This window comes from Aricia agestis, chromosome 3, assembly GCF_905147365.1.
Source record: "Aricia agestis chromosome 3, ilAriAges1.1, whole genome shotgun sequence".
Taxonomy (NCBI): domain Eukaryota; kingdom Metazoa; phylum Arthropoda; class Insecta; order Lepidoptera; family Lycaenidae; genus Aricia; species Aricia agestis.
Genome location: NC_056408.1, coordinates 20,800,373 through 20,826,387, shown reverse-complemented (window position 1 = coordinate 20,826,387; position 26,015 = coordinate 20,800,373). Strand labels below are relative to the sequence as shown.

Below are 26,015 nucleotides of genomic sequence, written 5' to 3'. Positions count from 1 at the left end.
AATTTATTCTGAATAAAAAAGTTTGAGTTTGAGTTTGAAATGCGTTCTTTTAGTTAGCGTTTATACCTCTTAAAACATATTTGCTGTAATTCATTTAATGCTACAGCCTATACAGCGTGACTGGTGAGACATGTTCAATACTCGAGGACGTGATATTTGGCTTAATTATATTAATTGAAAAAATATATATCAATTGATCACCGAGTAAATGTAGCTTAAAGTTAAACAATTATGAAGTCTTCTTAGCCGTGATAGTTTTCCTTTTCAATTCAGCATATTTCCTACTGTCGTGATTTTTTTCACATTTCCAGAAGCAACCGTTTAGCTGGTAGAATGGGGGGGGGGGGACACTGGACTCGTAACGATTTTTTCCACTTTAAAACCTAATATTTCACAAACGGATCCCTAAATCGGAAAATGATCTATGAATACTCATAATATTTTTAAAAAACCTATCCAACGACACCCCACACGATGGGGTGGACGCGAAAAAAAATTCATCCCCTTTTGATGTGTTATGGGAGGTACCATAAAAGATATATTTTTTAAGATTTCATGTACCGTTTTGTCGGCATCATTTCATGGCAAATTACAGCTTTATAGTTCCTATAGTCTCTGAGCAAAACCGCGGACAGACAGACGGACGGACGGAAGACCGAAACTACAAGGGTTCCTTGTTGACTACGGAACCCTAAATCGACAAAAATCGTTTGCATAACGATATTATTATAAAATGCAACTTAACTTGAACTAAAAATAAATTTCGGTTAAAATTGTAAAATAAAAACTGTTTTTTGTTCGTGTTATAAGTGCACATTATATTGAACCTTATTTTATATACATTTGTAGTTGTTTTTACAATCAAAAACTATCAACACAATTTAGCTAAACGCTATCATTGTAACGAGTTCAATGAACGGTAAGAACTGAATTCATTTTGACAGAAATCCACTTTTTTCATAAAATTAAGAAAAAAACTAGTTTTTCATTATTTAACTTTGGAGCAGGTTTGAAACTAAGCCAAATTATGACATTTCCTACTTTTAATAAAAACCTTTCCAAACGGAAGGTTACCTACGTAGCGCGTACGCAAATACATAGAATAATTGTTACGGTTTACCTTTAAGCAATTTTATGTACCTAACGTTGTTCAAATGTAATATAGCAAATGTATTCTTTACGTATGGACTTTAATGAAATTCCAAAGTCACGGCTGGGGTGTCCGTAAAAAAACAACTTTCGCCCGTTGTACGCGTTCGTTCACATGAATATTAAAATGAGACTCACTGTAGAGACGGCCTCAAATCCACAATCACAGACACAACCGCTCCGCTCCCTTCGGCGGCCAACGAACGACTGACTCGAATTCTAGCGCGCCATTATTTAATTCATAAATCGAACGATTACCGAAACAGCTGAGCCTTTATCATTCTTTTTTGATAGCCTGGCAGTTTAAAATTTCTGTTTTAAGAGGCCTACCAAGGCCTACTAACCCAAAAAATCAAACATCGTCCTTCTCTCTTCACACTCACGCCCGTTTTTCATAATGTCAGGTGAAACACATCAAACTTCGAAGATCCAAGCAAAAATGTGTCTAAAACAAGATTTTTTGTAAAAATAAAACTATGAATTTTTGCAACAGCCGAAACGAAAGTCAAATAACGTTCGCTAAAATGATAGAAATTGAAGAGTAGATTTGAGTATAATAATTTTAATCACGATTAAAAGTGGGATGCCAATCAAGACAACGTTGTTTTCTTTTGTAAAGAACGTAACATTTTTATTATTCAGCAAGAAGCAACAAATCGATAACTTTAGCATCGATAAGTTTTAGTATCGGTATGTTGCTGAATACGGATGGCATCCTATAACTATAACTCTACTCAAAATATTAGGCCACAGCCTTTGTTTGAAGCAGCGCCTTTACCTATAGGAGTTCTCTACAGAACAGGATGGTGATTCCTGCAACAAACATTGAAAACGTAGACCTATGACCCCGGAATGGGCAAAAAAAAAACAAAGATACCTGCCACCTACAAAGCATCATTCATTTATTTTTGTCTGCAGTGGCCAGCGTGCAATTCTTATTTTACTAGCTAAAGCCGAGCTTTGTGAGGGCTTCGTCACACCTTGACTGACTGATGATAACACATCTACATATAAATAAATATTACGATGAAGCACAAATCAATTATAGGCGTGATAGTTTTTCCATAAAGTGTACCACAATGTACAGGTGTAAATTAGTATCGATAAGGATAGTGCATAGGTACCATAATATGACAAATAGAGAACTGGTGAAAAAGCTTTAAAAACTTTTAGAATGTATCTTTAAACGAGCAATTCTTGTATATTGTGTTTTATCGAATACCGAGCAAAGCTCGGTCAAATAGCTAGTATATATCTATATGTAGTAAACTATCATCATCAAAATAATAATATTCGCGTTATCTCGTTATCAGAATGTTTATATTGTCGTTATCTATCTAAATTATTGTGGGAATGCGTGCATACTCAAATCTGAACTGGCAAATCAATCAAAAATTGATTCCATCCATCCACTGCATGAAATAAACTGAAGTATTGTTATAAAAAATACAATAATTTATTTAGCAGAGAGAAATTATCTCTTAAAATTGTATACTCTAGCAGGATTGTAATTCCGTCAATAAATTATGTAAATCTTGAAACATTTAGCGGTTATTTTAGCGCCATTTTTCAGAAACGTCCGGGGGAAAGCCCGGTGTTGTTGGCTGGTTGTTGTTTTCTTCTGTCATTTGCCAGTTAGCAGTTTGGCCCCAAAAAATGATCTGCGTCTCTTACTAGGATGAAGACTATAGGTGACTTACTTACTCAAAGGAATAGATACATTTTGCACAGGGGCGTTTTGACATGGGAGAGCCATGCTTCGGCACGAATGGGCCGGCTCGACCGGAGAAATACCACGGGCTCACAGAAAAGCGGCGTGAAACACAGCGCTTGCGCTGTGTTTCGCCGAGTGAGTGAGTTTACCGGAGCCCCAATCCCCTACCCTTTTCCTTCCATACCCTCCCATATTTCCTTCCCTACCCTACCCTCCCTTATTACCCTATTCCCTCTTAAAAAGGCCGGCAACGCACCTACAGCTCTTCTGATGGTGCGAGTGTCCATGGGCGACGGAAGTTGCTTTCCATCAGGTGACCCGTTTGCTCGTTTGTCCCCTTATTTCATAAAAAAGGGGGCAATTTACCATGAAGTTGTGCAATAGTAGCATCACAACTGTCACAAATCACTCACAGACCTCAGGTAGCGCACTGTCGCACTGTATTGTGAGCTATCAGCGATGAGATAACACTGAAAATCGTCGTCAGGTGAGTCAGGTCTCATATAGTTATAAAATTTAAATTATTTCATTATTGTTGAATCATTGATGTTTCGTCATGCCAAAGTAGTATTAGCAGGCCATATACGCAAGGATGTACCTAACAGGTTTGCCTGTACAGTTACGCCTGTCAGGCAAAGTTGAAACAAAACCTGCACAGTTCTGTAACATACACACAACGGTTTACCTGAACAATTGACTTCAGGCAAACCTGTCAGGTATATCTTGCGTGTATGGCCTGCTCATCGCTGCTAGAGCCGGAGCATGAAATTATACTACATTTCGACGAGGCTTTATTTGAACGTGGCGAGAAAAGGAACCAAACGCTTCTATCATACAAAAACGTCATTTTTGACATGTGTTTGACAGTTTTCATTTACCAGCAGTAGAAATAATACTCTTAAGTTACTCAATCAGCCGCGTTCAATACAATCAAATGGGTTTCTTTGCTGGTCTCGTACGATGAAGTTCACGAGTTTTCAGTATGATCAGTGATGTTTTTACGCGAACGACCAAAACAACAGCTTGGTCAACGTCCATTATCGTTGCATAACGACTGCCCAGCTCATGATCGAGGTTATCGCAGTGGGAACTGAAGCTGCTTCGACAATGTCAGCCAATCTACTTTCTAACTCTGATAACTGATAAGATATTAGAATCAATTGTTATATGATCTGGATTTTGTAGAATGTCTAATGGTTATGCCCAGGGAATGCAATCCCGCAAGATAATTTCAATCCCGGTATTTGCGGGACTGAACCATCACAATTCCGCTGGATCCCGGTAACATAAACTTGTAAAATAAATCGTTCTAATGACTTTACTTGATAGAACCCGTTTTATTCTTAGAAACTCAAATAAAACAAACTTTGTCAGACACTTTTTTACAAGGGTTTATTAATACATAAGAATGAAGTAAATTCTTTAGAATATATAAAAATAAAAAAAATAAACTTTTTGTTTGGAAATGGCTACGTAGTAATAATTTAGTAAAAAAAAAAATAATGATATATTTTCAGCTTTTATAAAAATTATTTTTTTTTCCAAATATACGGAAAATTGTGCTATAAGACTTTTTTAACATACTTTTACAACCCAAGCTTATAAAAGTATGTTAAAAAAGTTGTGTCTGCCAAACGACTCCTGATATTCGACACATATTCGGTAGCAAGCAGCTGAAAAAGTTTGCTCAGCTTCAACGCTGGTTGCAGGTACATTATTGTCATTGAATTATAGGTGAATTGAAGGTAAATTGTTTAGTGGGCTGCCTGTAGCCAGTTCACGCACCCCCGCGCGCAGAGTTACACGTATCAATCACGCTTTTTTGTAATCCCGCCAGTCCCGCGGGATCCCGCAAAATTTTCGACCGGGATTAGTCCCGCAAAATGCATGCGGGATCCCAGTATCCCGGTATTGCATTCCCTAGACTTATGCCCTTGAATAAATTCCATGAGCGAATATTTTGTCCGAGCCCACTTCAACCTGTTTATTCTCGCGATCCCTAGTTACTTGTACCGTGTACGTGCTCCGCCCATTTCAACTTCATAATTTCATTTTGGGAAAGGGAAGATAGAAGTCTGAATGTTTCTTGAAAAAGAGACGGTGAATGATGAGATTGAGAATATAGGAAATTGACCCCTGCAGAAAAATTGTCGATATAAAATCTCTAACGATTGCCCGCGTTGAAACGAGAGCTAAAAAGTATAGGTTGAAGTATCTACACTTTAACTTTAGAAGAGAAGCAAAAAAGCGTATTAAAAAAAAGTAAGTTTCCGCTACTGGCCGCGTAAATAATTCCGCGGGAATCGTACATTTTCCCGCAAAAAGGTAGCCCCATCACGGTCTACTTTTGTGCCAAATTACAAAAAAATCGGTCCAGTAGTTAAAGTTTACGTTACAAACAAACTCTTCAGCTTTATAATATTAGTATGGAATGGACAAGAAATCGGGCAAAGACAAATAAGGTAAGTAATTGTAATATTACGAATGGATGTTTACATACAATTATAAATTATTATTTACTTAGATCCCTACGTAAGCCTTAAGTCGGAGGTTGTTTGAAGGTCGCCTGGCCGATAGGACGCCACGTCTTTCATCCGACATTCAGCTATCTGGGGGCTTGACCTGGGTTGCGGCATGAGGCCAGCACGCAAATATCTCTCTACCTTTTGGTTGGAGGTCAAGCGATAGTGCACGGTTCCTCATGATAAGCTTTCGCATTTCCATCACCGAATATCCTGACTACCTTTTTTAACCCCCGACCAAATAGATGGTTAAATGTTTAACGTGCCTGTCTATGTATGTGTGCGTGTGTGTGCGTGTATGTGTGTGTGTGTGTGTGTGTGTGTGTGTGTGTGTGTGTGTGTGTGTGTGTGTGCGTGCGTGTGCGTGTGTGTGTACACAGTACACAACTATGTATGTCTGTCTGTGGCATCGGTTATGAAGGGTTCCGCAGCAGCAATAAGTTTATTTTTGTGAAATTAAGAGGTTTTTGATTTATTTTCATATTTCAGTTGATTTAATGAAAGTTAAATTAAGGTTTACCATTCATGACGCATAAAAAAAACTACTGGCTAGATCTCGTTCGAACCAATTTTCGTTGGTAGTTTTTGTAGTAATGTACATCATTTAGTTGGTAGTTTTTGTAGTAATATACAGATTAGATCTAGATTTTTTTTTATTGAAAGCTGTTAGCAATAATTCTCTTGCTGAAAATTTTGGGGGCTACGGTTTACAAACCTACGGTAATTTTGTGCTGGTGAAATGGGTTGAGCAGGGATGTTTTGGACGAAAAAAACTCCCCGTACCACTTCCACCGCCAGGAAATTCCCCCGTTTAGAAGAAATTCGCATTTGAAATTTTCGTAATCTTGAGATAAGTTCACCTGTTTTCTGGTGTTTACGAAGTGTTTTCAAGGCATCGCAAGGTTGTGGTCAGTGGGGGATGATTATTTTATCATTCCAAAACTATATAATTCAAGGTTTCTTGATAAAAATTAAGAATAAATTAAGGGTTTATTTTTTTCATGAAGATCGTAACTCGTAACTGTAAGCAACCACCAGTGATTTGATCGATTGATTGCATCCTTACTAATATTATAAATGCGAAAGTGTGTCTGTTTGTATGTAACCTCTTCACGGCTAACCCACTCCTTCGTAAACTTCACACCCTTTCGCAATTAGTTGGCTCTACAAGCTACTGGTCGCATAGGGATCCTCCTTGCATCCTGATTAGCTACCAAAAACTCTCCCGTCTACCTTGCCCTATTTTCCAATCTAGATTAAACCCCCTCTTTTCCACTCCCTATAATGCACTTACCCTCCATCCAAAAGTGCTTCTAAATTTTCCAATTGATAGGGGCTCCGTTTTTGCTAACACACAGTTCAAACAAATTATTAATCAGCATTTTAGGGACTGGCTGCTTATTTTCACAGATGCATCTAAGCTCTCGGAGGGCAGCTGCGTTGGAGTGGCTGTATATATCCCTAGAGTCAATGTGGTGCTAAATTTTAAATTACCTCCAAATTCATCTGTGTTTACAGGGGAAACCCTAGCTATCTTAGAGGCACTTAACTTTGTTGAGTCACACCACCTCAATAAATCTATCATATTGTCGGATTCTAAAAGTACCCTGGAGGCCATTGACTCCAATCAGTTTCGCTCCAAGTGCAAATTTCCTTTGGTCTTGAAAATAAGACAGCTTCTCCTTAAGTGCTACACAGAACGTATCCAAGTTGTTCTGGCTTGGATACCAGGACATAGTGGAATTACTGGCAATGAAAACGTAGATGCATATGCTAAGGCCGCAATAACAACAGGAGCCTCTAGCCACTATATGGTTTATTGCCAGGATTTAATTCCTTTAGCTAAAGACAACATGTATACCAATTGGAATAATGAGTGGACACGAACCAGTGTGAATAAGGGTAAATACTATTTTGATATCCAGAATAGTATCCCGGTTAAACCCTGGTTTTTTAAATTTAAAGAAGCAAGCAAAACAGTGTGCTCAACAGTTTGCCGAATCAGACTGGGTCACTGCTGTTCACCTGTTTTCTTAGCCAAGATTAGGGTTAGAGACAGTTCCCTTTGTGAGTGTGGCATAGACGAGGGCACCTTAGATCACATTTTTTTCTCCTGTCCAAAGAACCAATCCTCTCTATATGATATTCTTCCTCCTAACATCCCTCGCCCTAGCAATTTAAAATCCGTCTTATCCTTTGTAAATACTCCCTTTGTAAAAACTTTGTGTACATATATACATACTAACCAAATTAAGTTATAAGGTGTGGTACTAACTCTTCATGTTTGTGTTTGTTTTAGGTTAAGGAATTGTCAACAGACACCGTACGCCTTTCATAATTACCGTACCCTTGTTTCTCCACAAAACCTCTCATAAGGCAGAGTATTCGTCAACGCACTCTGACATTGGCGATTCACCAAGGAGCCATATTTTAAAAGAAGAAGAAGAAGAAGAAGAAATGAATTGCAAGCAGAGTTGCATTTTGCGATTTTAGTGAAATGAATCATATTATGATTCATATCATGATTCTTCAAAGCGACCATTTTAGCCCCGCTGTTATGAACATAGGATACTTTTTAACCTGGAATTTTCTTTCAATTTCTGCGCAGTTGGGCCAAACGTAGTGATTATATTCTCTTTGGTTGGGCCCGCCGCGCCGCGCCGGAGTCACGGGTATAAATTAGTAAATATATTGTAAATCACTACATCGTATAAAACAAAGTATTATGTATAGTATAAAATAATTTTTGACGTGGGAGAGACATGCTTCGGCACGAATGGGCCGGCTCGACCGGAGAAATACCACGGGCTCACAGAAAACCGGCGTGAAACCGCGCAAGCGGGAGAGTGATTTTGCCGGAGGCCCAATCCTCTACCTTTTTCCCTTCCCTACCCTCCCCTATTACCCTCTTCTCTTTCGAAAGGCCGGCAACGCGCCTGCAGCTCTTCTGATGCTGCGAGTGTCCATGGGCGACGGAAGTTGCTTTCCATCAGGTGACCCGTTTGCTCGTTTGCCCCCTTATTCCATAAAAAAAGTCGCTTTCTCTGTCCCTATGTAGTATGATGCCCCTTTGTATGTTTAATTCTGTTTTTTTTAATAGAGAGTGTGATTTAAGAGGAAGGTTTATAATAGAGGTATGTATAATAACATCCATTAAATAGTGGAGAAATACTGTTATTTTTAAGGTCTCTAATGTGATGTCGCAAATAATTACATTTTTTTTCGCTTACATTGCAAACGCAGGCTGAACTCTACAAGATTTATCAAAATAATGTATTGAAAAGGTCTACAGAAAACTCCGCGTTAGTATAATAATTATGTCTATCTCTTATGGATATCCCACAATAACATTTTTTGTCATTTAATTTTTACGGCAAATAATGGCTAATTTTCGAAGCTGTTTTTCTTTAAATAATTTCGAGGAAGACTGCATTCATAAATGAAAACTGAATTTTTCTTTATATAATTTAGAGCAAGTCTGCATTCATAAATCAACACCAAATTTTTCTTTATATAATTTAGAGCAAGTCTGCATTCATAAATCAACACCTTCTTTATTTAATTTAGAGCAAGTCTGCATTCATAAATAAATAAAAAATTCTTTATATAATTTAGAGCAAGTCTGCATTGATAAATCAACACCGAATTTGAAGTAAACTACTTTCAGGACATTATGTGTGGCAAAACAAGTCCTAATAATAGTCATTGCTTCAGAGTAATAATAGCCTTATTATTCTGACTTCGAGCTATAGAATGTCTCGAAGATCAGTGTGCCTCTCGGCGTAGGCCTCCTCCAGCCTTTTCCACTCAGTTCTGTCTAGTGCTACTCTACTCCAATGGTGTCCAGCTGTTGTGCTAGATACTCCCCATCTGGTTTGTTGATGACCTTTACTCCTTTTCCATCTCTTGGGTACCAGTGAGTGATAGCTGTGCTCCATTTGTTTTGTTTGTCTTTGGTCTATTTGAGTAAGTATGTCTGTTACTTTGGTTTATTCTCTTATAGTAGTGTTTCTGATCCTGTCTTGTCTCTTTATACCTAGCATACTTCTCTCCATAGCTCTCTGGCATCTTTCCAACTTTTCTCTGTGTTGTTTGGTTTAGAGCCCAGGTTTCGCAGCCATATGTTATTACGGGTAGGACACAGGTGTTAAATGCCTTCTTTTTCACAGTTAAACTCATGTCAGATTTAAATATCTCTTTGAGCAACCAGTACTTTTCTAACCATTTGCAATTCTACGGTTGATTTCCTTAGTGGTCTGGTTTTCATGGGAGATTAATTGTCCAAGGTATTCTTTTACGTATTCTAGAGGTTGGTCAACTTTTATAGTGATTTGTTTGAAGTTTTTAAGTATTTTGGTTTTGTCCTTGTTCATGTTTTGGCCTACTTTTTTGCTTTCTTTATCAACAGCTTTTATCATTGTTTCTAGGTTGCTTGGGTTTTCGTCAAAGATAATTATGTCGTCCGCAAATCTCAAATGGTTTAGCTTTTCTCCGTTCACGTTAAGGCCGTACTTCTCCCAATCTAGTTCGCGAAAGATGGTTTTCAGTACAGCTGAAAATAGCTTCAGAGAGAGGGGGTTGCCCTGTTTTACGCCTCTTTATTATATTCTACTTCTTTTATTTTTGCAGATTATATTATACTTCTTCTTTTGTTATATTATCAAAAGAGAATAATCTGCAAACACCTTATTTGCAGATTATTCTCTTTTGATAATGTAACAATAGCAGCCAAAGCTATAATAATAGCTGCCAATAGTTTTAGTTACTTATAGTTATTAAAATAAATAAAGTAAATTAGGAGTCTTATTATGTAAGAGCTTTTATATAAAAGTACTAGCTGTTGCCCGCGACTTCGTCCGCGTGGACTTCAGTTTATAGCGCGCGATGTCAACAAAATTGGTGTCAAAAGCTTTTATAAAAAAACCCTGGTACCCCTTAAATCAATACAGCTGTGCAGTGTGCAAACAATAAGTACCTACTTCATTTTTGTATGTTAAACTTTATATATTATGCCAAATTTTAAAGCTTATTTAGCCCCCCAATTACACAACTTTACCCATAAACTATTTATCATTGATAGGTTTAGCCCCAATTTCACCAACGTCTGTTAGTGTTAACAGCTTGTTAAAATATCCTGTCTTCTCTTTCATTCATATGAAAAACGAAAAAGCTAACGTGATACTAATTCGAGCATTAACTTTAACAGTCGTTGGTGAAATTTGGTCTTAAGGTTACGTCACTGCCTGCACAGATAAAGTACTGAGTTATTTAATACCGTAGAATAGATATAACAATCGGAAAAAATCGAGACTTAAATGTAAGATGATACCACCTCTTATAGAAAGACTTTTGAGCAAGCGTCAGCGCGATGTAGAAGACGCACGGCGCCATCTATTATGAATTTTTGAACAAATTTACGACCCTTACAACCCTTTTTTCCAGTAAAAAAGTAGCCTATGTCCTTTCTCAGGCTTTAGACTATCAGTATACAAAATTTCATTACAATCGGTTCGGTAGTTTTGGCGTTTGGCGTGAAAGCGAGACTGACAGACAGACAGACAGACAGAGATACTTTCGCATTCATAATATTAGTACAGATTATGTGCACACTGCACAGCTGTTTTTGGGTATTTTGATTAATTAAGGGCCGCGCTACACCGGAATGGCAGCGGCGAGGCGAGCACTTTCAGCGCTGCCATTCCGGTGTAGCGCGCTGCGCGGCCCTAAGAGGGGTACCATTTACCAGGGTTTTAAAAAGTTTTTAAATTTGACACAAATTTTGTTGACACCGCGCGCTATAAACTAAAGTCCACGCGGACGAAGTCGCGGGCAACAGCTAGTTATGAATAAAAACAATAATATATAATAAAGTAGGTATGATTAGTTCTGTTATAATAATGAAGTAAAAAATAAAGCGCCATCTGTTTTCATATATTAGAATTAAAATGTTGATTGCATTGATATATTTTCTGGATGGAATATAGGCCAACACAACACACTCGAACTCCTTAGAAATGCAGTAGGAATTCTATAAGATAAGATAGATTGATTATTATTATAGCAAGTGATAACATTATTAAACATAATATTCTAACGTATTAAAAACTATAAACAAAAACATAACAACTAATAAGTATGATTAGTTCTATGTTACAACGAAGTAAAAAAAAGCGCCATCTGTTGAATCGTATTAGAACTAAAATGTTCATTGCATCGCGTCGATATATTTCTGGATTTTTTATAATATTATACATAAAATATATTTAAGATTTTTGAAATATTATTTCAATACACATCCAAGACCCAGGAATATTGAAAACTTTTTGTTCCGCCTGCGGGACTCGAACCCAGGACCCCCGGGATGAGCGCTGGCCACGCGCAATGCGAAGTAATTTTCATCGATATTTTCATGGAAATAAGATATTTTCCCACATCAAAATGTAGCCTATGTCCTTTCTCAGACTCTAGAATAACTGTGTACAAAATTTCATTGCAATCTATTCAGTAGTTTTGGCGTGAAAGCGAGACAGACAGGCAGACAGACAGACAGACAGACAGACAGAGATAATTTCGCAGTATATTTCGCAGTATTTATAAGTCGCGGGCAACAGCTAGTTATGAATAAAAACAATAATTATGAATAAAAACAATAATATATAATAAAGTAGGTATGATTAGTTCTGTTATAATGAAGTAAAAAATAAAGCGCCATCTGTTTTCATATATTAGAATTAAAATGTTGATTACATTGATATATTTTCTGGATGGAATATAGGCCAACACAACACACTCGAACTCCTTAGAAATGCAGTAGGAGTTCTATAAGATAAGATAGATTGATTATTATTATAGCAAGTGATAACATTATTAAACTTATTATTCTAACGTATTAAAAACTATAAACAAAAACATAACAACTAATAAGTATGATTAGTTCTATGTTACAACGAAGTAAACAAAAAGCGCCATCTGTTGAATCGTATTAGAACTAAAATGTTCATTGCATCGCGTCGATATATTTCTGGATTTTTTATAATAAGTATTATACATAAAATATATTTAAGATTTTTGAAATATTATTTTAATACACATCCAAGACCCAGGAACATTGAAAACTTTTTGTTCCGCCTGCGGGACTCGAACCCAGGACCCCCGGGATGAGCGCTGGCCACGCGCAATGCGAATTCATTTTCATCGATATTTTCATGGAAATAAGATATTTTCCCACATCAAAATGTAGCCTATGTCCTTTCTCAGACTCTAGAATAACTGTGTACAAAATTTCATTGCAATCGGTTCAGTAGTTTTGGCGTGAAAGCGAGACAGACAGACAGACAGACAGACAGACAGATAGACAGACAGAGATACTTTCGCATTTATAATATTAGTATAGATTGCAATGACTGATAAATGAATGATAAATTATATTATTTATGGACAATAGTAAATTATAGGATTTAGTTACTTACTAGCTTAATGAAAAAAATTTTGTACTTTACTAGTTACTACTAATATTTCAATGAAGTTACCACTTTTAACATAGATTTTATAAAAAAACTAAAAAATGTACCGTTATAATAATATGGAATTGGGTGCTCAAAACATTGCTTAGTGGAGGTTGATGACTTTATAAGTTTAATGCCACAATAATTACATTTTATATAACATTTATACAGATAACTGATGACTAAGCGATAAAACGATAGTTGATAATCAGTTATTCATAATCAGTGGTAGGTGCCGGCATTTAAATTCAGTGATAGCAAGATATTATTGGACTGCAGTCAAATTTGCCATAACCTAAAAAGAACATTACTTACCTGGATATGGAGCAGGAGCAATTTTTCCTCAGCTTATTTCTCCTAACGAGCACATAAAGTAATTCCACAATTGATTATCAATTTTCTAATCCATGTATAAAACACTTGCTGAAAATTGGATTATGACGTTTACAACTAAGAATTTGGGCTAGGGATGTGAAAAAAAATAGTAGCTCTAAAATATTCTAATATTAATCGATATTAATATCCGATATCGATTATGTAAGCTTCTGTTACAACTTACAAATTACAATATAATTAAACAGTAATAATTTATTTCTGAAATTTATATAAAATATAAATTCAGTATCTATCTGTAACTAATTATTTTAATTTATATAGGTAGGTAGTCCGTCAAGAAAGTGAAGACTGAAGATTGAAAAAAATTAAAAAGTGGCAACATCGTAGTGTCTACTTTTAATATTTTTTTAATTTTGAGTAGCTTCCTGTCATATGAGTACCTACCAATGAAAAAAAAAACAGATGGAAGTGACATAACTACAACAAAGTGTGGCCGGCGCCATATTGCCAAGAACTAAACATGGCGGTCTATAGTGATGGGACACTCGGTTGATATTTGTCGAGGATATTGATAAACTAATATGATATAAGTGAGCCTCCTGTTATCTATACTAATATTATAAAGCGGAAGAGTTTGTTAGTTAGTTTGTTTGTTTGTTTGTTTGAACGCGCTAATCTCAGGAACTACTGTTCCGATTTGAAAAATTCTTTCAGTGTTAGATAGCCCATTTATCGAGGAAGGCTATAGGCTATATTTTATCACGCTAAGACTAATAGGAAAGAAGAAATAGAGGAAAATGTGGAAAAAACGGGGGGAAATTATTTGAAAGGGCTTACTTGAACGCGCTAATCTCAGGTCTATACTAATATTATAAAGCGGAAGAGTTTGTTAGTTTGTTTGTTTGAACGCGCTAATCTCAGGAACTACTGGTCTGTTTTGAAAAATTCTTTCAGTGCTAAATAGCCTATTTATTGAGGAAGGTTACAGGCTATATTTTATCATGCTAATACTAATAGGAGCGAAGAAATATAGGAAAATGTAAAAAAATCGGGGGAAATTATATGAAATTGCTTATTATCTTAAGAACTACTGGAACAATTTTTATGTTATTTGGCAAACATGATGAATGGACTACGTGAAGGGACATAGGCTATTTTTTGCGGAAAAATGTACGGTCACGTGAAATTCCTAAATGACGCAAGCGAAGCCGCGCGGAACATCTATATATAATAAAATCGTAGGAAAGTCAATTCTGTACATTGAATATTTTTGTACAATAAATAATACTTGGGATGTGATCTACTATGCTAACGCGGACGAAGTCACGGGCAACAGCTAGTATTATATATTATATTGATATCAAAAATGATTTTTTTTATATTATACGTGGGAGAGCCATGCTTCGGCACGAATGGGCCGGCTCGACCGGATAAATACCACGTTGCGCTGTGTTTCGCCGAGTGAGTGAGTTTACCGGAGGCCCAATCCCCTACCCTATTCCCTTTCCTACCCTTCCCTAGTCCCTTCCCTTCCCTACCCTCCCCTATTACCCTATTCCCTCTTAAAAGGCCGGCATCGCACATGCAGCTCTTCTGATGCTGCGAGTGTCCATGGGCGACGGAAGTTGCTTTCCATCAGGTGACCCGTTTGCTCGTTTGCCCCCTTATTTCATAAAAAAAAAATTAGTTAAAAAAATCATTTTTGCTTATTTTGTCTCTATGTATTATAGTACATAGAGACAAAATAGGCAAATATGGTTTTTTTTAGGAGCCTCCTTAATTTTAATAAAACTATTTAATTTATTTTAAGTTAATTAATTATTATTTAAGTTGCCATTATTGATATCGGGCAAAAATTACCAAAAAATCGGACAAATACGAGTTGTACTCGCGCACGAAGGGTTTACAGTTTATTTTAATTTTACAATCAATTATTATCTTTATATTAATATGTGAGCCAAAAACTTTGTAACCTTGGGAAACGCAAGTGCATGAAATTTTGCACAGTTATAGTTTATATGGTGAAGGAGTGCATCGAGCTAATATTATTTTGAAATTATGCTTTTATCATATATATTTTTAACAAATAAAACATTACATACACTACAATTGCACACACAAGAAAATGACAGATTTTTGAGTGACAAACCTATACATACGAATTATACTCTTTTATTTATGGTTGAAGTCTGTTGACAACAAGGTGACAAATGGAAAATGGATTATAGTTTTTTTTATTGAATCTTAGATACTATTAGACAATGCTTACACGGCCAGTCTAAGGGGGATATTAGATTATCATATATATTGGATCCGAGATCATTGAGTCAATGTTATTGGATAATGTAATATAGACATATGATTCATTTCTTCCTTGATCATAGATTTTTGACATTTGCTGAGAGATTGGATTCAATACGGTCATAGAAATAGGTGTTGCCAGTTATTTAATATAAAAAAGAGTTTTTAATTTCTTGTTCGTTAATATGTTTCAAATAATGTAATGTAATTATTTTTCTAATTATATACTTGGATAATCTTGCTGAAATAACAAAAAACAAGCAATATTAAAAATGACGATGTCTTTTGACAAATCGAATTCTCTGAGATCTAGTAACCCTGACGTCAATACCTGTCAGCGTTAGCGCTCTCCATTGGCTATTGAAACCACATATGACGTAAAATGGGATCAATGAAATATGATAATGTAATATGCAGATATGATCAAATGATCATATATATTGGATCCTATATATGATCATAGAAATGATCCAATATAAATGATAATGTAATACCCCCCCTAAGACCAGCTGAGTCCCAGAGACAAGAGTAGAAAAAATATGAAACTAAGGTCGAATTTCGACCATTTGGAGATCTCTAGTGATTATTAAAGTATGTATACAACTGAGTATTTCGTTAACATTTCAAGTGCCTACCTTTTGCCATTATTGATATCAAGCAAAAAATAGCAAAAAAATCACGTTTATTTTGGGGCTCCCTTAAATATTTAATTTATTTTGTTTTAAGTATTTTTTCTTATAGCGGGAATAGATATACACAATCTGTGAAAATTTGTTTGTGTGATGTCTAGCTATAGTGGTTAATGAGATACAGCCTGGAGATAGACAGACAGACAGACATCGAAGTCAGTAATAGGGAGATCGCAGACGACAGACTTTTTGTGCGATCGAGTCTGCGGCGCCCATACAGTACATACCGATCATACCGATGGCCGCGCCATGCCGACTGTATGGGCGCCGCAGACTCGATCTCACAAAAAGTCTGTCGTCTGCGATCTCCCATAGGGTCCCGTTTTACTCTTTGGGTACTGAACTTTTCTTTATATTTTTAGAATAAAGATAAAATGAATGTGGAGATAAATAAAAGCTATATATAAAAAATTACAAATTTATTTAAAATTAAAAATAGAATACCTAGTCAGTAGTAAAAATAAAATAAAATAAAAATTGTTTTATTTCCAAATAGATTTGTAACAAATACTTTCAGAACGTTGATGCTAATGGTGCCTACCACCGGTTCGGGAACTATCCCGGCGAGAAGAACCGCCGTAAGAAACTCGCACGGGGTCCCACTTTTTACCAAAAAAGTGAAAAAAAATGAATCTTTTAAAAATAAAATTTACAATTGTAACTTAAAATTATACAATGTCAACATCCATACATAATTATTGTAAGTCATAATATAATAATGTAGAAGTAGCATTGCAAGGTGCCATCCTACTCCCAAGATGTGCCATCGTTTATGAAATCATTGACCTTGTAATAGGATTTGGCACACAAACGTTATTTGACTATTTTTTAAAATTTATTAATCGAAAAATTTTGAACGTTTTCTGGGATTTTATTGTACAGGTATACATTGACCTTTAAACGATTCACTAACTTTACTAAGTCTGATCATCGGCAAATCCAGCTTGTGCTTATTTCTGGTGTTCCTACAATGAATGTCACTTTTAGCTTTAAATTTACTTATATTTTTTCTAACAAATTTACTTATATTATCTAAAATGTATTGAGAAGCAACAGTTAGAATACCAATTTCTTTAAATTTATCTCTCAGAGATTCAAAAGAAGACATTTTATAAATAGAGCGTATGGCTCGCTTCTGCAGCACAAATATTGTATTAATGTCGGCAGCATTTCCCCATAAAAGGATTCCATATGCCATATTTCCACTATGAAAATAACTAAAATGTACTAATCGTGCCGTGTCTTCATCGGAAATTTCTCTGATTTTTCTGACTGCATATGCCGCCTACCTACAAGATTAACAATATGAGGACCCCACTGTAATTTACTATCAAGTGTTATACCTAAGAATACAGTGGTGTCTACCAAATTCATCTTCTCATCATTCAATAGTACATTGGTTTGGACTTGCCTAACATTGGACAAAGTGAACTTTACACATTTAGTTTTACTGGAATTTAATAGTAAGTTATTAGTATTAAACCAATGTACTATTTTTGAGAGAGCACTGTTTACCTCGTCGTAATTTGACTGTTGTCGCTACACTTTAAAAATAAGTGAAGTGTCATCAGAAAAAAGTACTATCTCATTATCATTTTCCTTAACAAGGTAAAGTAAGTCATTTATATAGATGAGAAAAAGAAATGGGCCTAAAATAGATCGCTGTGGGACACCTAATTCTATTTTTGTTCCATTGGACCTGTTACCGTTTACTTCAACCCTTTGAGTCCTGTTTATAAGGTAAGAAGTCAAGAGGCTAAGAGCTAGTAGAACGAGAACATGGAATCGAACTTAGCTTCAGTCACTTTCTTAGCCTCGAAATCTAACGGGTATTTGGGCACACTGCACTTAATTTGGGTCATTCAACAGAATTTTCATTGTTCATCAAATCTCTCCTGCAAATCTTTTATAATATTTTTAAAATTTGCTATTTTTTATTACTTTTGCCCGCGAACTTTTTCATTCCATGTCCTTATTTTTCTTTTAAGACACTTTTGCTCTAACTTCTTGTTTTGAGTTCGTTTCTGTAAACAAGATTTTTATTTCTTATGAAGTTTTATTCTGCTTTCTAAGTGTTGAAGTTACATTTTATATATGAATGTATATATATTTCATGAAATTTAGTATATAGGGGGTTTCGGGGGCGATAAATGGATGTAGCTAGGAATCATTTTTAGAAAATGTCATTTTATTCGTGTTTTATCGAATACCGATCAAAGGTCGGTCAAATAGCTAGTAATAATTAACATCAAACACTATACAGCGATGCTTTAAATAAACTGCTGTATCACTTTTAATTTATTTTTTGGGGTTATAGAAGTTTGATGTTTACGTAATGAGTAAAATTATTATTAGAATGAAAACAAAGTAACTATTGAAATGACATTGATTTTGTTATGATTATGTGTTGTCAAACAGATAACGAGGCTGATTAAGGTTAAATTTTTTTAAATAAATGACCAGATTCTTCACTTTATATTTTTTAAATTCGATAAAAATCGAAAACCAAGCTATGTTATATTCTATTCTATCACAAATCTTATTTATTGTCTAATTATTAACTAAATTAGCACATACGAAGTCAAGCCATCGGTAAAATAACAAAAATTTTAGTAAAAATATAAACATACCGATCCAAGGACAAACTTTTTTAAATTTCTTCACTTTTTTGACGGACTATAAATTAATTTAAAAAAAAAGCAAAATGGTCGAAAAATTTGACTGATATATCGATATTTTTTTCGCTATATATCGAGACCGATATTGATATTTTTTCAAATATCGATGTATCGATATATCGATATTTTCTTTTAATTTCGACATCCCTATAATACGACACTTTGACAGTTCATGTACCTCGGAGAACCGGAACATAAAATGGCGGACCGGCCACAGTATTTTGATTTGGTAGAGACCATTATGCCGAGTCCACACTATAAAAGTCAATGGTAGAACATAGAAAAAAAAACAGTGAAAACAGATGATTGTCAAAATATTATGTCAAAATCAAATGCATGTTGGTGCTTTTGTTTATATATTTTGTGCTGTTTTTCGTGAAATTAATCCGCCGAAGCCCGAACCAAATGTTTGTTTGCGACTTAAACGCTTGTGATTTGTGTTCATTATGCCTAGACGGTGTGAATTAGGATGTTATAATTCTAAAAGTAAGTAAGTATAGTAATCTCTGCCTTTTAGATATTCTCTGCTGTTCTGCCTTTTACTTACTAGTTACTAATTTTATCAAGTGCAACTAGTAATTTTTTTACGTTAATCCTATAGGCTTTACTTATATTTTCTTTGATTTTACTTCAATGGCCTAATGCGCTGGCTCAGTGCATTGGCCCAATGTGTACACTGTATACCCGGCCTTAAAAATAATTTTAATGTTTTTAAGGTCGCATTTGGTAGTCAACGGTCAGACAAACTTAGTATATTCTGCTAAATAACAAATATGATAAGATTACGATTTTAGATTGAGTACTTAATATTATACTAATACTTATCCCGGGCTGGGTTCCTTACATCCTACTTCCTACTAATATTATAAAGGCGAAAGTTTGTTTGGATGTACATATGGATGTGTGGATGTATGGATGTTTGTTACTCTTTCACGCAAAAACTACTGAACGGATTTTAATGAAACTTTACAGTAATATAGCTTATACATCAGAATAACACATATGCTACAATTTTAACCGACTTTCAAAATGGGGGAGGTGTTATGTTCGTTTTCTTATATTCAACGATTACTCCGCCGTTTGTTAACCAATTTTCAAATTTTTTCTTTTGGTATATAGGGTATCATCCCAATTTGGTATTATATTCACAAAAGTTGTGATCTGATGAAGGATCCATAAGTAATCGAGGGAACTCCTCAAAACTTATAGGGAAACATGTGGTGACTTCGGTTTCGTGAGAAGTATTCTAAGCATATGCTACCAACAAGTAAGATTCTGCACCGAGATATACCTGGTATACCGTGGTTCGTAAGGTGCTGAGAGAACTCCTGATTCTTTATAGATACAAGTTTGGGAGTTTTGGCATTGTTTTAAGAACAGAAAGCATATACTACTATGCAAATTACATTCATCATCATCATCATTATCACTACCATATTAAGTATACCATTTCATAGTCTTTTAGATCGAGACTCGAGTTTGTCAAGCAATAATTTAAAAAAATCTATATCTACCTAATATTATAAACCTGAAGAGTATGTTTGCTTGAACGCATCAATCTCAGGAACTACAGGTCCGATTTAAAAACTTATCTCAGTGTTAGATAGATCATTTATCGAGTTAGACTATAGGCTATATTATATTATCACGCTAAGACTAATACGACCGAAGAAACACAGGAAAATGTGGGAAAAACGGGGGAAATATTTTTTATGGGAAAATTTACAGTTTCTGTAAAATTCCTAATTTACGCGGGCGAAGCCGCGCGGGACATCTAGTTCGTTATAATAATAAATCATTGTCGTTTTTAAGATTAAAATAAAAGTATTTGTTTTTTCAGAGAACCTTCAATTTCCTCATCCAAAAAAGAATCCTGAGCGTTTCAAGGCTTGGGTTCATATAGTTGGTGGGAAGTTATATAGTCCCGCTGATTATGAACTGTATAAAAAGAAGGTCATCTGTGATATCCATTTCACAGACAGGGACAGGAATCGTATATAACCGACAAAATTTTCTGGCTGTGCCATCACTTCATCTGCCTGGTAAGATTCAAATAATTTTTAAATAATAGTAAAAGGTTGGAGTAGAGTGTGCTAGCACATACAGTCAATAATCCAGCCAAAATCCAACATGTTGCCACAGAAACTAGATTCTGGTTGGGTTGCACCAGAGGCGTGGTTAAAGTTAAAGTTATGGTTATAGTTAAGGCTAATTTAACTTTGACCACAGAATTTGACAGAAGACCTTGCTGGTCCAACAGGGCTTTATAAGAACATGGGCGGGGGTGCTGCTGGTAAAGGAGAACTGTCAAAAATGGCGTTTTTTTATAATGACAGCGTTAGTTCCTTTTTTGCCACATGCATTTAAAGCCTTGTCGAGCTCTATGGTTATGGTTAAATATGGCATATTGATGGCATCCATTTTTAACTTTAACCAAAGATTTGACATTTTGCTTTGTTGTTAAAGTTATAGTTAAAATAAGTTGGTGCAACCCACCCTAACAGTGTCTTTACACCAGGGATGTTCCGAATATCCGCATCCGCATCCGTAAATGCGGAGCATCCGCATCGATTTCGACATCCGCATCTGCATCCGCATCCGCATTAAATCAATGCGGATTTTTATGCGGATGCGAATGTCATACGAGTTGCGACAAGAAAAAAAAGTGGCGGGGTCTGTGAATGGCGCGTGCCGTTTGCGCGTGACAAGTGACCAATCATGGGAGCGAAAAAGCCGGCCAATTAATCGGCCACGCACAATAGAGGGTTCCAAAGTACCGCCAGTTTTTGATAAGTTTTGTATCGTCAATGAATGTAAAATTATAACATGTTTTACACTACTAACAACATGATTTCAGTTGCATTCAAAGGAATTTGAACGAAAAATTCTTTTGTACTTCTAAATAACTTATGAAGTCTTCTTAGCCGTGATAATTTTCTTTTTAAATTTAGCATATTTCATACTCGCGTGAATTTTTCCACATATTTTTTCAACCGTTTAGCTAATAGCTGGGAGACACTGGACACTAACGATTTCTTCCACTTTAAAACTTTGCATATTTCACAAATGGATCCCTAAATCGGAAAATGATCTTGGAGTACTCGTAATATTTTTAAAAACCCTATCCAACAACACCACACATGGTGAAGTGGACGCGAAATAAAAAGAAATATCCCCGCTTGATGTGTAAGGGAGGCACATATATTTTTTTTAAGTTTTATATACCACTACATGATGCCCGCAACTCTGTTGCGCCAAAATTCGTTTATCGCGCGGGAACCGTACATTTTTCCGGCATAAAAAGTATCATAGTATCAAGTATCATGTCCTTTCTCGGGATTCAAAGTATCTCCATGCCAAATTCATCGGTTTCACATGCCGAAAAAATCGGATCAGCGGTTTGAGCATAAAGAGGTAACAGACAGACAGACAGATAGACGGACAGACAGACACACTTTCGCATTTATAATATTAGCATGGATTTTGTCGACATCGTTTATATGTATGTGCATTCTCTGAGCGAAACCCCGGAGAAACAGACAGACAGACGGACAGATAGACCGAAAATATAAGGGTTTCTTGTTGATTACGGAACCCTGAAAACGGCGACAGGATCCAACGCGTTTATTGTGGTGCATCAATTGTCTTGTGTAAATTAATCACTACGTGTTTGTTTGTGCTTCATACTTAATAAAAAGCGCCATTATTACTATTTGATAGTTTAAGTATAATGCTTTATGCTCCTATTTATAACTTCGTGTACTTACTAACAAAAAAGTGGTAGAGGTAATACAGGGGAATTAATGCAATTTTCATTTACAAATTATTATCTCTTTAATACAATAGTATAATTATAGTACAGGGGAACCTGTTTTTATTACTATCAAGGTAATTTTTCGTAAGCAGCTTCATTTTGATAAAACTAACAACAATTTCCTCTGCGAAAGTGGTAGCTAACAGAATATATAAATATGATTTAATATTTCGATTTGAGGGTCCTAAAATATGGGTTGTTCTATTCAAAATGCATTTCAAAATGAAGCTACTCACGAAAAATTATCTTGATATTAATCAAAAAATTTGGTCTAGGGAACCTGTACTATTATTTTGTAATACATTAATAAAAATGAAAATAATACTTTTTCATTTTATAAACTATATTTATGTAGGATCCACAACATCCGCATCCGCATCCGCGGATGTGAAAAAATCGGGATCCGCAACATCCCTGCTTTACACCCATATGAAAAGTTAAAAAATAAATAAATAATCTATGTTACAATATCTTTATAAAATGTAGGTTTACAGAGTAACAGTCAGCGTTGCCAGATTTTTTTTGTGCTAAGTCGGGACTTTGGAACTTTTTGAGTGAAAAAGCGGGATTCTTCAGTCAAAAGCGGGACAAAGTTAAAAAAGGTATAAAATCAAAAGTATTTTGCGATAAAATAACGTTTACGTTACAATAGATAGCTAAATTAGCCAAAGAAAATGCCACCCCTCTACCTCCCACACTCTCATCTTCATTACGCACCTTTCTTTCTCAGCAGTCAGCACGCTGCACGTACGTTCGGGCTTTCCCCGAAAAGCGGAACTGAACCTGTCCCGCGCGGGACAGGTACAGTCTGGCAACGCTGGTAACAGTTTATTTAATTTATTCTTTCAGCTACTAATGGTGAAAGAATTTTTCGGGTTTGTTCTTGAACAAACTCGATTTGAATTATAACATGTAGTCCATTGAAATATTACAATATGAGCTTTGCATTTTTAGAGGACTCAATTTTAATTTTGGGACATGTGGTCAATAGAACCTTCAAGTTTGTGGGGTCGTCACCCTTGTCCCCCGGCCGTAATCTTGAAAAAAGGGGTGACGATTATATGTCTTACAAAAAAATTATGAAATCATAAATTGTTGCAAATTATTTTGCCTGCAAATATGTTTATATAACTTTTTTCCCTAAATTAAAAAAAAAAAGTATAAGAAAAATGTGAGAATTTTTTTTGCTCTTCAACTTTTTTGATACATTTTACAAAAAAAAAATACCTCAGACCTGAATTAGCTAGTGGTATCGCGCGATTTCTGAGTGAGGAAGTCAATCCATCTTTGCTAACTCTTGTTTGTGAACGTTGTTTCGTAGCTTTATACGGCGGTAATTAAGACGACTTACTAGTAGGCTTGCGATACAAAAGATTTCCCAAGACAGTGACTAAAAATTCATTTAATTTATCTTCGCTGTCTCCGACACAAGATCATGCTGCTTGTTTTCACAGTCTCGTGACATCAAAATCCTGAAGTTTGGGGCTAGAAAAGCATGCAAATATTTGGATGCCAATACAAACTTCCAAGCCCCCAGCACCCCCATATCTCTTGAAATAATTTTTTTGCAGATTCAAAGAAAACTATGAGAGCTTGTGCGTCTGCAGAAAATCAGGCCTGAATATAAATAATTTGCAACAAATTATGATTTTACAAATTTTTTGTAAGACGTATAGTGTCCGTGATATCGCGAAAATGGTGTTGTCACCCCTTTTTTCAAGATGACGGCCGGGGGACAAGTCACAAGGGTGGCGACCCCACATACTTGAGGTTAAGCTTCTATTGACTCCATTGACATGTCCCAATTCCCAAAAATAAAATTGCGCCCTCTAATAAATGCAATATTTGGTCCTTAAATTGTAACATTTCAATGGACTTGTGAACAAAAAGAGAATTAAATCTAAATATTAAGGCATACTTATTAAGGGTTACAAGTATAGAATATGTCTTTTTTTTTATGAAATAAGGAAGCAAACGAGCAAACGGGTCACCTGATAGAAAGCAACTTCCGTCGCCCATGGACACTCGCAGCATCAGAAGAGCTGCAGGTGCGTTGCCGGCCTTTTAAGAGGGAATAGGGTAATAGGGGAGGGTAGGGAAGGGAATAGGGTAGGGGATTGGGCCTCCGGTAAACTCACTCACTCGGCGAAACACAGCGCAAGCGCTGTTTCACGCCGGTTTTCTGTGAGAACGTGGTATTTCTCCGGTCGAGCCGGCCCATTCGCGCCGAAGCATGACTCTCCCACGTATGTCTGTTACACTAAAAATAAAAAAAAATCTGATATAATTCTTATTTATTTTTTAAATAACTATTCTCTTCTTTTTCAGGCAAATCTAATGAAGTTGGTACTTCAGAAAAAGTTTTACCTGCACTACTACTACTAACGTAACTAGATTGGAAGTTTACGGTAGCAACGCGTTGCCACTTCGAAGATGCCTGCAGGCATATCTCGCATACATAATGACATAACGAATATATGACTTGACATTGTCTTTTGAACAAAAAAGTGGTTACGCATTTCTGAGAATCTTTTGTAAGACATTGCTACTCTAGTATTTTAGAAACTCATTGGTTTGGACCTAGTGCTTAGTATTGGACTTAGTGCTAGTGAATAAAGTCTTCAAGAGATTCAGCTGGTCTTTCTCTCCAAATCCTTCGAACCCTAGCACGTACTATAACAATATTTACCAATCGACCGCCTGCTGCGGCCTTATTATCCTTATTGACTGACGAAAAACTGATGAATCTGGCGTCTGGCGACTGGCGTCAATCTGACACCAATCTTACCGAGATTGATGAAAATTATTAAAATATTTAACAAGCCTCCTCAACGCAAGTTACTGACTCGAGTTAGACCGTATGTTTTATTATATACGAAGAAGTTCTAAATCACAGATTACTAGTATATATTTGTTCTAAATTATTTATTAAAGGGCCCATTCACGGCAGTACTGCCGTGCAGTCCACCGGCAGCCTGCAACACCGAGCAGGACGCGACCTGAGTCCTGTACAATACTTGGTACATTATTTTGATAAATCTCGTAGGGTTCAGCCTGCGTTTGCAATGTAAGCGGAAAAAATGTAATTATTTACGTCATCACGTCATTAGAAACCCCAACAATAACAGTATTTCTCCGCTATTTAATGAATGTTATTATACTTATAAACCTTCCCCTTGAATAACTAAGACTCCCTGAAAATACTTGCATATGATTTCAATCTGTATATGTATGGAAATAAGGAGCAAAATCGTGTAAATAAATAAACACTTTTACTGATTTATTGCGGATGACGCGGCAGCCGTGT

General features: G+C 35.8%; 1 protein-coding gene and 1 long non-coding RNA gene across 3 annotated transcripts in view; one reads left to right on the top strand and one right to left on the bottom strand.

The window, feature by feature from the left end:
• LOC121740239 (ATP-citrate synthase) overlaps positions 1–13,318 on the bottom strand; it is a 49,422-nt gene extending 36,104 nt beyond the window's left edge. Inside the window, exon 1 of one of the 2 annotated variants that reach the window (XM_042132878.1) lies at positions 13,206–13,318. The gene's annotated coding sequence lies outside the window, so the exon portion shown is untranslated. Of the gene's footprint in view, positions 1–1,287; positions 1,380–13,205 lie in introns of those variants that run through there. The other variant, XM_042132877.1, reaches the window with a different exon arrangement.
• A 5,913-nt stretch (positions 13,319–19,231) lies between these two features.
• On the top strand, positions 19,232–25,081 carry LOC121740240. The gene is made up of 3 exons (XR_006037620.1): positions 19,232–19,380; positions 20,735–20,936; positions 25,037–25,081. It is a non-coding gene; the product is annotated as an uncharacterized LOC121740240 (long non-coding RNA).
• The last annotated feature ends 934 nt before the right edge of the window (positions 25,082–26,015 follow it).